The sequence below is a fragment of the Sinocyclocheilus grahami genome, unplaced genomic scaffold, assembly GCF_001515645.1.
Source record: "Sinocyclocheilus grahami isolate Dianchi unplaced genomic scaffold, SAMN03320097.WGS_v1.1 scaffold17.1, whole genome shotgun sequence".
In the NCBI taxonomy this organism is placed as follows: domain Eukaryota; kingdom Metazoa; phylum Chordata; class Actinopteri; order Cypriniformes; family Cyprinidae; genus Sinocyclocheilus; species Sinocyclocheilus grahami.
Genome location: NW_015505196.1, coordinates 1,717,944 through 1,732,200, shown reverse-complemented (window position 1 = coordinate 1,732,200; position 14,257 = coordinate 1,717,944).

The window sequence follows — 14,257 nt, the reverse complement described above, 5'->3', positions numbered from 1 at the left end:
TTGTAAGACTAAATTGTATGCAAGGATATAAAATGCGTTTTAAATACACATGTATTCCATTACGATTAGGAGAACAACAAGCTGTTGTTTAAAAGAACAGTAGCTGTGTTTTGTAGCCAAAACTTTTAGGTATGCGCCCATAAATTACCTTTAAAAAATAAACCTATTCTGACAAATAGGCCTAGGCTATATTCATTGGTGTAAAAAGTGTGACAACTGGCCCCGGTTTCCCCTTACTACTTATAATAAAACAAACTATATGATTCATGTTATTACTTTGCCCGACCTTGAATATGTCATCAACAAGTTAAATAGTGAAAACAATAAAAGTTGTATTCAATCAAAATACACGTTATTTTTGCAAATATATAGGCTAACCTATTGCAGGCCCATACTTTTTCGGTTTTATCCATGGATTTATCAAAGGCTTGCCGTTAAAATGTTGTTTATCTGTGGTGACGTTATGTTTCTCAGGTCTAATGGCAGAGTTTTGGCTATAATTTGGCATGATTGATGAAGTCCTCGCCTTCGCTATGACTGCATTTCATCAATACAACTGGCTCAAAAACAGCGCGAGCCTCTCTGACGCCTGAAAGTGCGTCTGGTCCACCTGACACCGCGGACAACATGCAAAGACCTTGTGATTTTGACATTTCTGTGATGACGGAGAAATGGTAACCGTGGCCTTGTTAAACTAGGCTATTTCAATAAGTCAATAATAATAATATGCTAATATGTTTTAAATACACAAAAGAAAAAAAATAAAGAAAAGAAATCATCAAATCTAAATGAATGATATTAAGAGTCATCCGAGAATTATTATAGCTAGCCTACATTAATTAAATAATATCGGAAGCAGGAGCTGATCTGCGCGACGGATCATGAATGTTCTGCTATTGTTATTTTGGAAATGCTGCTTCTCCTGGGAAAGTGCTTTGGTGTATTTTCATAGTGTTTCTCTCACGCAATTCGTTCGTCGACATGAATGCCAAGCAGATGCCAAACGGCATGATGCTCGAAAAAAAAAGAACCACAATTGCCAACCCAAAGGTCTCCGCTTTTATAGAAAATGTCTTGAGTAGGCTAATTGGATTTTTGCTTTTAGTTTAATATCAACGTTTATTGTCGGGGCCATGGAAGAGGCTCGATCTGCTCTCTTTGAAGTCGATACATTGTATTTTTTTTCTGTGTTGAAAGACAGGACCCTTGATGCAAATCTAATGGAGACAAGGTCACAAGGAGTGTGTCTGTTTCCCTCTCCCTCTCCCTCTCTCTCTTTCTCTTCTCAGTTTTGTGCCCTGATTTACCCTCGATATCGTCTAAATTTGTTTCGAATAACGAATTTGATTTTAAACGCTTTTTTTCCGGGGGAAAAAGCGATCTTGTGGATAGGCTACTGCATTCTTTATGATCTCGCTAGTTTGCCAGTAGGCCTACAGCTGTGTGAGTTCTGATATATGGGGTATAGCCAGTACCTCCGCTCCCTATACGCAGAGTGCGCAGTTTGCTTAGGGCAGTGTTTCCCAACCTTTTTTTTAGAAATTTTAACAAACTTGTGGCAACCTACAAAATTAATTTTGTCACAATATTTTGATATGATGATTTGAAAAGTATAGATATCCGGTACAACAGGGAAGAACTGCAGAATATAATGTCATACAGATATTTTTTATATTATTAAAAAATGTTGTCCATCAATGGTGGCAATCAGTAGACTAATTTCTAATGAAGAGACCAATTTATATGACAGATTTTAATGTAGGCTTTTATACATATGTAAACATTATTTAATTACCATTATAACTAGCTATCTCACAAATTTTTGCTCACTCTGTGTTTTTTTATTTTACAGTGGATTAAAATTAACATAGCCTACATATAAATAAATAAAAATATAAACATGAACATATCATTATAATTTTTTTTACAGTGAACGCAGTAGGCTAGGCTAAGCACAAGATGAGCCATTCCCCCATCCGCACCCACGCCCGCTCGCACCTAATGTTTGCGGCTGAATGCAAATTATCATTTATGGACAACTATGGCCATGAAAAGACATCAGCAATCCGGCGCAGAGAAAAAAAAAAGATGAAGCCCATGCATCACTTTCAGGAACATTCATAATCCTGTGAAACTTTTTTTTGGCCGTTGACATTAATAACGTGTTTTAATCTCGGTAATAATTTAACCACCAACTAACCACCGCATCTAATATTCTCTCTATATATTCTTTTCTATAGTTTCCATGTTCCCTTACGAAAATTAGCCATGGTTTTACTACCAATAAAACAAAAAATAGTGGTTCTTGTAGCCATGGTAAACACAAGTAGGCCTATTAGGATAATATTTTTTGTGGTTATAAAAACAGACCTAAGCCAACAACAGCCTTTAAAATGGCTTAAAATGCATTGTACACGGCATCGGTTTAACAATGCCTAGTGTATTGTCCCTGTTAAATAAACAAACAAATAAAATAAATGATATAAAAACAATGAGGCAATAATGATTGGTTAGTTAATAATTATATGGTTTCATTGAATAACTTTTGAAATACATAATGTAATACAAAATAAACAATTTATGTACATTACATATTATTACAAATGCCTGTAAAGGGAGCCAAAGGCCTGGCAATTGCTGCTGTTACACTTACAGGACGGTCAAATCCCTGTTTAATATTGACCAAACATTTAGGCTAATCCACTTAATCTTCAATTTTTGGCCACCTTTTATTTATAAAATGTATATTTATAAAAACAGATTTTGACGTGGAAAAGAACAGGTGCTCTTTTATAAGTCAATGACATTAATTAGACATTGCTTACAGGGCGGAGATCTAAAACTGTTCAGCTGCGCACAATTTCAAGATCATTGCAATTTACAGATTTCACATCTAAAAGAGAGGCGTACGCACGTTTTCTGTGCGCACGGTCGTTCTATGAATCACACGTGCGCACTTTGAGAAATGATCGTAAAATAAAATGTAGGATTCTTTCTACGCAGTATTTTATAAATGAGGCCCCACAACTCTTTAAAAAATATATTTATTTTTTTTGTAGTAAAACTGCTTAATTTTATTTTGTGGGATTTCTAAATGCTTGAGACTATAAAATCAATCAGACAACTGTATTAATAAAATCGTAGCCATATAGGTAAATTTCTAGATCTACAATTGTAATTTGTAAATAATATAATTTAATTAAAATTGATTTATTTATTTACTTTTATGATTTATTAAAGTTCTATTTTGACCCCTATGTGTTTTTTTTTTTTTACTTCTATAATATTTGACGGAGGGGACACAACAATACAATTCTGCTTAGGGCACCCATTTGGCCAGCAGCGGCCCTGGGTATAGCTGTTCTGTGTGATGACGGCAGGTTGTTTAGGCTGGTCCTCTTTCTAGGTGTCCTCCTCTATAATGCGGGTATAACCCAGACCCTGTGCTTGAGGACGGGAGTGCCCCTGTTTCTATAATTGTTTCCTGCAAACCACCCCCACCATCACCCGGCGACCACCGCCTCAAACGCAGTATAGGTTTCTGTAGCCTACTAAATAATCAAGAATTTCTGAGTGAGTGATTATTTAGATTGATTGACTTCCTTATATGTCATGGTTGAGACAATGCGATAAATTACTTTATTTTTAAAGGTTACTAGTCAAAACCGGTTTGCTGGTCTCCAAACCTGGCTGGTCTTTTGGCTGGTTTTAAAGGTCACTTTTAAGCTCATTAAACTAAGAAACGTGCTGAATAAGCTTAGCAAGGTTATTTGTCCAGTTTAACCAGTTTGACCAGGCTGTGAGACTAATTTAAACCAGCTAAGACCAGTAAACTACCTTTGGCTGGTTTAAGATGATTTTGTTTGTTTGTTTTCAGCATAGTGGTAGCGCTTTTAAAATGCATAAGAATTTTATATAGGCCTACTGTCTACCTGTTTCAGCTTATTAAAATGCCTTACTCCATGTTTTCATAGTCATGCTCATTTGGATGCAGGAATTTAGGCCAGTATGAAATCAACTGTGGTGCTGATGATGGAGGCGCCTGGAACTGCATCATTTCCTTTTGCAAGATGCATGATTTAAATAAACCTTACTGAACTGACTCTCTATCCTCGTTTTCAAAATAAATGAATGAATAAATAGCCTAAATAAATAAATAGACTAAATAAATAAATAGCCCAAATAAATAAATATGCATGCATAGAAAAATAGTGTGATATAAATGGTGCAATACTAGGCTTTTTTGTTTTAATTAGCGTAAAATAATGCATCTCCAAAATAGCGCATTTGCAGTCCTTTGCGTAATTTGGAAAACAAATTGTGAAAAAAGTGAACATATATGAGCAGATTCATTTATTTTCGGCTGATTTAAATTGATTTTTACAGAACTAGCCTATGCTTCAATCAACTTTTTTTATAAAGGCAATATCAAAGGGTAGGACTATATCTCATATGGGCATTAAAGTAACGTGTTCTCTTCTTTTGATCAAAATTCTTCTTATTTATGAGCGCACCTTATAAGATCAGAACAGTGGAGATGATATGAGCTTCCTAAACGAGCTAAGCATGTTGCCTGTCTCAGGTCCGTGATGCTTAGAGTCTTCTATCATTCACGCTATAAACGGCCTTCACGAACTCTGTCCATCGCACAGTTCTCCACAGGTGTGCCACAGCTGTGAGCTTGTGCCAAAACCAGCATCAAACGCTCCTGAGAGCTGTTTCTTTACCTGTCTGAGGTGAGCTTTTCATGTGAGACACGGGCAAGCGCTCTTCACAAGGAAGTAGAGTTATTGAAGCCCATCTTAAATATTACCGAGGCCGTGATCGCAGAGGTATGTTTTATGGTTTGTTTATGCATGAAGCCATATCTCTTTGACAGGGGCTGTCCACTGTCACATCATGCCATACAGGACGCTTGACGTTTGCCGGTGTCTGACACTTGTGGGATTAAGAAAAGAGTTATTCCAGGACCCCAGAGCCGATGGAAGACATTCATGTAGAGCATGCCATTTTATATAGAGGTATAACCAACCACTGCTGAACTGCTTCATGCTGTCTCGTGGATTTGAATTAATATAGCAGCTATTAGCTCCGTTATCTGCACGGAATGAACAAGGAGTCCTGCAGTTTAAGGATGAGCTATTTAAAATAAAGAAACGTTCATAAATTAATTCTCATAACTCTTTCTCTTATGCATCTATCTTTAGGGCCTTGTTCTGTAATACCCCTGAAGATTGCCAAATCTGCACACCAAACGGTAACACCATCATTTTAACGTATTAAATAGCTGTAAATTGTATAATTTTGGTGTAGCCTATTTAATTTGTCTTTAGATGAATATATTACATGAATCAGCTTTTCATTAAAACATAGTCTATTACCGTGCAGTTAATTTATTATGTGATAGACCTATTAATTATTGTGAAGTAGATTTGATTACCACAAGAAATTTTAAATACCACAAAATTGTAAACATTTTCATAACTGGTGTTACAATTTGCAGTAGCTATAGCCTATTATTTCTGACACGTTTAGGAAAATGTTTGAAATTCATTTGCAGACAGTGGGAAATTAGCTATCCTATATCAGTTATTATATCCCACCAAAAAAAAAAATCATATCGTTTTACGAAATTTGCGTAAACGTACGGAAACACAACAGCATAGCTAACATTAAAGGATTTGCAATTAACTCGATGTTTTTATCAATCACTATAATAAATCCCAAGTAAAAAGAAAGAAAGAAAGAAAGAAAAAAGGGAAAGAAAATACAATAGCTAGTCATTTTGGATGTTCCTCTGCAGACAGATCTGAACAAACGCTAAAGGGGACAACATGAAACAAAACGGGTTAATATTGCCGTTCCGGTGACCCACGACCTAGATCAACATGACCTCACCGCGTGTGGATTGTTGGGAACTCGTTTGGAGAATGCAGACATCATCTCCCCTCAAAGCTGGCCTGTTAATCAACAACGCCGGTGAACTTGGAAAACCCTGGTGCTTAAATGTGCAATATGGCGCAGGAGCCGTAGTGCAGGGCCAGCAGGGTCAGCCCCTCTCCCCGATGGTAGGTGTCTGGCCCTCCGGCCCTCTGGCTACAATAATATCCAGTGGCTCCAACGCTGAGCCTGGATAATGCATCTGTCCAAGACCCGTAATTACAAGATCATAACATTTCCCCAGCCAGCACCCAACGCAGCACTCGGATCCCCTTCATAAGCTGCGCTCGTTGCGCCAGTGTCAAACTGTTTGATCTCTGGTGGCAACACTGCTAGAGAAACATACTACATTCGCAAGTCCACTGTTTGGAAAATCGCCACAACTACGTTGTTTTGCACAGATAACGTAACTACATGTTTGTCGTATATTTGATAGCCTATTTAGCCTATTTCTTTTTTACCATAAATATTGCGCGACATGGCTTCTGCTGATGTATCATTGTTTACTATATTATCTCCTCAATCTCAGTCTTTAGCTTTGTAGCTACTTTTAATAATGATTTAATGTAATAGTCTACCACAGATAACGTAACTACATGTTTGTCGTATATTTGATAGCCTATTTAGCCTATTTCTTTTTTACCATAAATATTGCGCGACATGGCTTCTGATGCATCATTGTTTACTATATTATCTGCTCAATCTCAGTCTTTAGCTTTGTAGCTACTTTTAATAATGATTTAATGTAATAGTCTATCCAATTTTATCATCAAGTTGATGATCACAATTATGCTTATCTCATCTGCAAATATCATTTCACTTTGACAGTTTAATTTAGGGTTTCCGATGTGGTTTTAGGTGAAGTGTATGGTTTGCCTTATTATTATTATTATTATCATCATCATCATCATCCTCATTAGAGTTCTTCAGTGCAACACTGTGGAGATTTGCTTCTAGTCTTAATTGACTATGAACCCTCCCCATTTTCACACATTACTACGTTGTAAAAAAGAAACCAAGTTAATAAAACTCAGAGGTGTGTGTGCATTATACACGGAAAGCACATTCACTGACTTCAGAGGACAGAGCGCCAATACGACACATGGCTCTTAAAGCCATTTCTCTTTACACGTTTGGTCACGATTACTGACATCCTTTTCAAAATAAATACAGTAATAATAATGTGATGTGTTGAACACTTGCGAAAGAAAATTTGTCATGGTGTTTCTCCTTAAACTGACAAAAAAAGATTACATTAAGTGGAATGTGTGAAGTTATATAGCCTAGATTTGGACGTTCATATTTAAATCTTCATTTCGTTTTTTTTACATAAAAAATGCATTAAACATTACTGTAATTACAAACCGATAGCAAAAGTCGCGAAAGAAAATTTGTCATGGTGTTTCTCCTTAAACTGACAAAAAAAGATTACATTAAGTGGAATGTGTGAAGTTATATAGCCTAGATTTGGACGTTCATATTTAAATCTTCATTTCGTTTTTTTTTTACATAAAAAATGCATTAAACATTACTGTAATTACAAACCGATAGCAAAAGTTGTTACGAAAAACAATTACACATTAAATCGCTCATTTACATTACTCAAGACATCATATATTTACGTTAAAATTGTTTACAGAACTTTTTGGGGGAGCAATAATTAATTGCTCGTAAAAAACGCGAAATGGCAGTATTTGCTCTACTTTTTGTAGGCTACACCTGTAAATCTATATTTGGGACGCAATGTGAAGGGAAGAAGTTTGGAGTGGGTATCCATCATTGTGCAGTCAGACTGACTCAAATGTGCATTGAGAAAGAACAGGTTCTGCTGCAGCTCCAGCTCTCTCTTTTATGCTTCATCGAGGATATTGAGTAAGAATGTCAAGAGTGGCTTGTCTAAAACATTTATCAGCAAATATGAAGACTAGACTACAAGATCATTCCGTAATCACCGATGATGCCATGCACAGACGGCCAATTAGGTGGCAAAACATTAGATTAAAACATCAAATAACTAAATAAATACAAAAGTGTTTTGATGACTAAAAACAATAAGATATACATTCGTTTTCATACAAAGGTTTTACCATAAAATACTATCGTATCGTGAAATGAAAATAATAATATTCAATCAAGACTTTATAACAGCTCTTTCTTTCTTTACATTATTTTACAAATTGATTTAAAATTAATTTCATAAATGTTTTCAGGAATGTGCAATGCGCGCATGCATTTGTTAAAAGGTAGAACAGTAACGATCAAAACCAGGACAAATTAAAATATAATAACAGCACATTATCGAAAATTATGTCAATAATATCGATGCCCTTTATAGGGATTGGGTTTCGTATTGTGCGTAAATTTGTGGTAGAAAAAAAATATATATATTCAAAAGCAATTAATAAATCCCGTGTTTTGGAAAGTAATATTCTCTTTATATAAAGATATTACACGTATATTGCTTTGTGCTGGATTACTGGTAAAATATGCTGCACTGAAAACATTTATTCATTTTAAAATTTTGTTATTAAAAAAAAAGTTTTGTAGCTGTAATCGAGCAGTATATAACTATTTCTTTATTTTAAATATTAACCTCTATTCATTATGAATTGGAAAATATAACGAAGAAACAGAAAATAATTTACTTGGTGCTTAATGGGTAGGGGGAAAATTGCATATACAATTACATTTTACCGTTACAATTAAAATGACACCAACCCTCATAACTGTTTACAAAAACACTGAGACACAATTAGCTGACTGTCCTCTTGCACCAGTTTTATGATTTTATGTTAAATAACATTTTCTAATTTATTGGGGAAAAATTTTTCCTTTAAAAAAAGATTGTTGCTTTCAGTATTGGTTCGTCGTAAATATTGCTTTGAAATGTGCCTCTATATAAAAGCAGTTTCAATCACATGCATTCATACAGTAATAGATCACTGAGAAGGTTCACGGCAAAGCAAGCATGCACCGGTAGCATTTAGCCAGTTAAACCACTAGGTGGAGATAAAAAACCCTTTCAACCATGTGGTTTAGTGGAAGGCTTTCACGCGCTGTCTTTAACATCCCTCTAGACTGGATCAAAATAAAACCAGGCCACCATAAACCCACATACATGTGAATGACACTGAAAGAGAAAAATAAAACTGGATGTTATGCAGTCATACACCGTTAAACTGTAAGCTCATGTCAATCTCAATGATCCAGAAACATTCATTTTCTATCACATCATGCAATAAAGATTATGACAGAGCCTGAGAAGCCCCCAAAGTGTACTCTTTCACTTCCCCCCTCACAGCTCCCTCTGTATGTCTTTTCCAACCAGACTTGTATACTTACAGGAAAAATTGTCCCAAGGAAATCTCTTACTCACCCAGACCTTTAAGGGTGTTCTGCGAGTGGGTTAGACTTGTGAAAAACCCAAGTGGCCACATGAAGGTTGCATTCCCCCGCCTCTTTGAACTGTTCAATGTACAACTGCCAAACGAAAGAAAAAGTAAAAAAAAGAATACATTAAATGCTAACCTAAGCATTCTTTATTTTTACAACATAAGCCACCTTAAATGTATGCATGGTTGGCTCTCAGAATCCTGTGTCTCAATCCACACACCGATGTGTGTGAATGACTAGATACATTATGGAGATACAACCATGAATGAATCTCAGTACTGACCAAACCCCTATATTATTAACAGGCAGCTAAATCTCTTAGTAATCAAGCTGTGCTCAGCATCAATCACGTTTCTCATCCCACTGGCCACAGTTTTATAGCTGCTTCAGACACTAGCTGCTGAAAAGTTAAAAGTGAAGCCCTGTACCTGGATTATGTTGCCTTTTGATGTTTTTCTCACAGAGGTCCCTGCAAAAGATGTACGTATACATGCACACACACACACACACACACAGACAGTCAAAAAACTCAGGTCTGCCATCTAAAGGCCAAGGAACAAGACAGACCACCAACAGCCATAGCAGAGACTGTTAGGCTTTTATGGGCCTTGACCGCCTATAGTGGCTTAGAATGCATTGGGTTCAGTTTTTTTGGGGTTGGGGGGATCAGTTGAGTCAGGTATAATATGGCCTCCAAAGCCCTGAGGGAAAACGGTGAGTTGTAAATCCGGGAGTCCATGAGGCTTTTTTATGGCACACTGCGATACGAATGAGACTCGGGTCAACTTTCAATTCAGACTGAAATAAAACAAACAGAGACTAAACATGCCTAAAAGCACCGCAGCTTTTGTTTCAGGCCTTATTCGAGACAAAAGCATCAAAGAGGACAAGGAACTCATTGTGCGACGTCCTCTGAGGCAACCGAATTGCGTTCAATGGCCAGGATCTAGTGACAGACGTGTGATTTCATGGAAAAACAGAGGGAAAACAAGAAGGCGTAGAGCAGGGAAGCAAAACTGCCCTTTTGAAATGGGGGAGGAGTGATAGAAAAAGGAAAAGAACAAATGACAAATAGAGAGGAGATAAACCACACTCCCTACTGACACACATCCAGGTCACTACCTCCATAACAGTATCCCCTGTGCCAGCATGGCGTGGTTTGATACAGAGACCAGGCCTCTGAAGCAACAGGGTGCCGACCCAATCACAGGCTTCGCCCATCCCCTTGGGTTACTTTTGGCATTCACTGAAAAAAAACAGATGGCGGCTTGCATTTACCAGCCCGGCTACAATGAACACGAGGAATCTGTTGTGTTTTCCAGCCTGTGATTGTGCTCAAGGCTAAGCTCTGAACACAACAGGAAAATGTTCTACATGCAGGATTCTTATGAGTGATGCAAATTCGTTGGGTTTCCAAGAGACTCCATCTCCCAGAGGTCTTTGCAAGTCTGTAAAGCACCACTGAGTAACAGTGCTGTTGAAAGCTTTGGAGGAGACGCCAATGCTAAGCAGAGCTGCTCAAAAGGGTGTTAGCACCTGGGTGGTAAGGCAACTTTCCCATGTCATAACAGCTCTGGCAGTTTCTGTCACACCGATTACATAGCTGTAAAAATACTTGAAATGCACTGCATTAAACAGCATCAGATTTATTACTCTCAGCGATAACGCAAGCTCTGTGTTCGTCAATATGCCCTTTGTGACACTTTGACTGACAGGTCCAAGTATGTGCTGTCAATGCGGAACAATAGCCATGCTTTATTCAAAGAGCCGCTAAAAGGATGTTTGTCTGAGAGGATGACATTGACCCAGACACCTCTCTAGACACTTGAAGGTGATACTATGTTCACTTCAAATTTGCCTAAACCCTTGACGAAATCAATAGTGAAGGAGAATATACAGAATAAAACCATAAATGCAAAAAGTCATTAGCATGACTCATGGAGAACCCACGTGGTCTTAATGACAAAGCCTCTCTCTGTAATGACCTTAGTTAATGGCTGCATTGCTAAGGGGCCCCATGTCTGCGAGACACAGACAGGCATGAGATGACAATAAGAGAGGCCCAAGCAACTAATCAACCACTGAGAGCGATACCTTCTTAAAATAGACATGTTAAAGAGAAGCTTCAGAAAGCAAGATGGTTATGAAATCATTTCGTCGACTTGACTCACAAAATTCAAATTCCATTATAATTTGTTTTGATATGCTTAATATAACGTATACACAAAACTGTAACAGTATATTTGAAAAACCATTAGTAATTCAAATTCATGCATAAACACGGACAACCATTCAGTGAGTGGAAAAAGGGAAACGTAAACCCCTAATTCCTACCAAACAAGCTGTTTCTCACTTTTGGTTTATGGGCAGCACCACACACACACACACACTCAGGGTAAGGCTTCACACCTCATTAGCTGAAATAAAACCCATCCAAGCATTTGAACGAGTGAGGCCAGGACATTTTTACCTGCCTTTGCAATAATAAAGTAAGTATGTTTCGTGTATTACAAATTTATGTCCCGGCTTTGACTTTTAAAGCTTAAACCCTAATTAATGTTTGTATTTAAAGGGATAGTTCACCCCAAAATTAACATTTTATCGTCATTTACTCACCCTTATGTGAGCCTGTATATTTCCCCCCCCATACAATTGTTACAAAAACTGTTACCAACTTTCTTTGAAATATGTTCTTTTGTGTTCCACCAAGGAAAGAAATGTGTAGAGGTTTGGAACGGCATGAGGGTGAGTAAATCGTGACTGAATTTTCATTGTTCGGGTGAGCTATCACTTTAAGTCTACATTCTTAAAAATAAAGGTTCTTCATTGGCACTGGTGGTTACACAAAGAAACTTTAACATCTATGGAATCTTCCCATTACACAAAAGGTTCTTTATAGTGGAAAGCATTATTTAGATTAATAAAATATTCCTCACACTAAAGTACTTTTAAGAACTGTTCAATGAAAAGTTCTTTGGGAACCAAAAATGGCTATTGCAGGCTATGTTTTAAATAAACTGCATATAATGAAACTGATATTAAAATCGTTAAATGGCATTATAAAAATAAAGTTTCCCCACATCATTTTGGTCATCAGTTTTGCAGCATGGACAGCATTCCAACATTAGCACTTATCTGAATCTTCAAGCATAATAAAGCATAAAAACAAGAATAAAATCTGATTAGACCCAGAACAAAAACAATCTAGCTATCACATTTTTCCTTTATCGCTGTGTGGTGTGTATGCATTATCGGAAGGTTCTTTGGGGAATGGTTCTTCTATGGCATCACGGCAAACCCACCTTTTGGAACATATAGTCTTTCTAAATCTAAAACTACATTTTTATTCCTGTTTTTATGCTTTATATTTAGAAAGAAACTAAAGTAAAATATAAGCAAAAGTCCCACAAATATACAATAAAATATGTATATTCCTATACTATTATGTATGCATAAGTGATATATCTGTTGTGTTTACTGGCAATCGAAATATGCGAAGAGTCAATTATGAATGCACTTAATTGTGTATGTACCAATTAACAGACGTCCCTGTCTCACTGTGGAATCATTTCTCATGGAAAACGGTCTCATTAGGCCAATAACTAAAACAATCTAGCTATCACATTTTTCCGTTATCGCTGTGTGGTGTGTATGTAAGCTGTTATGTGGGATTTCCTGTGGCTGCGTGTCTTCTCCGTTTTAACTGTGTCCGTTCTGACTAAGGTTAATCAAGTGTTCCTCTGTCTCCAGCATTCTTTCCTTTTAAAAGGCAGGAAAGATAGGGACAGTGACAGAGAAAAATGAGAGAGATACTTTTCCACACTGGGACAAAGGCAAGTTAAGTTTTTTTATACTTTCCTGTTTCGACAATTCACATCATTTGAATATCCTGCATTTTTACAGCTCTGAATAGAGAGATTTACAGCTGTGTGTTTCTCTGGGTTACATAGCCTTTCTTATTGCAGGGTGAAAGGTCAGTGATAATGTGTATGGGATGAAGCAGAGATGAAACACTAAAGCTCGGTTATCTCTGCGGCCCGTTTCCCACAGTAGATATGTCAGAGAGGGCCTCTTTTTCCTTACCTTCCCTAACCCCTGCGCTGATGTGCGCGCCTGGATGGTTTTGTCATTTGTTGTGCTTAACATTATAGACATCGTTCACCACCAGGATAGGGCCAATCTTCGCTCTGTGCAGAAATGGCTCCTGCTGAAAAGTCTCTGATAAGTGTTGATGCTGGAATGCTGTCCATGTTCTTCTGAGACTGACTGATCTTTATTTTCTGTATGTGTAACAATAATAGTAATTTTGATTTATTTCCTTTTTTTAATACAACATTCTTTTTACTCTGACTTAAAATCATATAGGCACAATAGATAATACTGAAGCTTTGATCCAAATACAAAGTAGATATGCACTTTTCAGAAATGTAATAAATCAACTTGATCTTTGCAAAAACACAACGTAGAATAAATAAAAATAAACACAGAAAGAACATGTGCATGTTAATGTTAAAATTCATTGCTTTTACCTATTAAATGTTTACTTAAATGAAGATATATATATATATATATACACACACACACAGTATTGTTAATCACATTTTAAGGTCAAGTCACAAGGACAAAATTAATGTGGGCTTTCATATATATATATATATATATATATACAGTATGTGGGTGTGTGTGTGTGTGTGTGTGTGACCCTGGACCACAAAACCTTAAGTCGCTGGGGTATATTTGTAGCAATAGCCAAAAAAACATTGTATGGGTCAAAATGATCGATTTTTCTTTTATGCCAAAAATCATTAGGATATTAAGTAAAGATCATGTTCCATGAAGATATTTTGTAAATTTCCTACCGTAAATATATCAAAACTTAATTTTTGATTAGTAATATGCATTTCTGAGAACTTTATTTGGACAA